Source organism: Pinus tabuliformis, chromosome 1_1 (assembly GCF_031772625.1).
Source record: "Pinus tabuliformis cultivar Carrire ecotype Pingquan chromosome 1_1, CPIR1, whole genome shotgun sequence".
Taxonomy (NCBI): domain Eukaryota; kingdom Viridiplantae; phylum Streptophyta; class Pinopsida; order Pinales; family Pinaceae; genus Pinus; species Pinus tabuliformis.
The window spans coordinates 711,751,389-711,752,559 of record NC_142297.1 but is presented as its reverse complement, the minus strand read 5'-3'; positions in this window follow the sequence as shown (position 1 = coordinate 711,752,559).

The following is a 1,171-nucleotide window of genomic DNA, read 5'->3' as shown; positions in this document are numbered from 1 at the left end:
GTGGACAAGAGTAGGAAAACATCATTAGAGCAGATGATGTGGAGGATGGTCTTAATTGACCATTAAACATCATCCCTCCAAACTTTAAATGACAACCTTGGTTGGCACATTGATTTGCTTCCTAGTTATGAGCCCTTAGAATGTGCTTGAAACTCATCTTTGGGATGTCTTTTGATACCTTCTTAATTTGACTTAGGGTATTACCCATATCTTTGTCTCTACAGGGAGATCCTTTGACCAAATACTGAATTGTTAAAAAGGAGTCACCCAACATAATGAGAGAACATACATGAAATTATTTGGCAAGAAGAATGCCTTGGAGCAAACCATAGGCTTGTGCGTGATTATTTACCATCTCCCCAAGCCTCATGAATACTCTAAAACTTCGATTCCCATGAATAATCTAAAACTATGATTTTTCCAATGCCATAAGAGGCCCCTCTCCCTCCTACCGCTCCTATTTTAAATTATTATTAATTTTAAAGAGAATTAAAATGTAAGTTAAACATACATGTTTTTATGAAAACATCTAATAAGACTTGTTGATATGACATTTTTTTAGCGTATCAATTTAAGTAAAATGAAAGAAATGGCATAACTACTTTTGACATAGATCTCAACTTTTGATCTGCGACTACTACTAAAAATGATACAGAATATTCCATGTGACTACTTCTAAAAAATATAGAATATTCCATGGACATAGCTACCATCCACCCAATAATTATTAATGATTAAGTTAAAATTATGGAAGTGTTATTCGAAAATAGATATGCCTTTCTGCATAAATATATACATAGTTGACATAGAAATATTCTATTTATGGACCACATCTTCCACTTTAAAAAAAAATTGGTGATTCATATATTTTTAATACACTTCAATAAAGAAAAATCACTTAGGCCTACATATTCGAATATTTTATTTATAATTCACAATGTTTATTTTTATTTTTATCATTATTAATATGTTAAGTGACACAAATTAAATTTATATTAACAATTGAAGTAATTACACATTTCCTAATGACTTTTTTTAGTCTTTTTGTCTTTGAACAATGAAATGTTATTTTACATCGCCAACATCAAAATATCTTGTTCCCTCTATACATATATGCGAAGTTGATATTGAAATAAACTAATTAAGATGCATATTTAAATAGTTTAGTTTA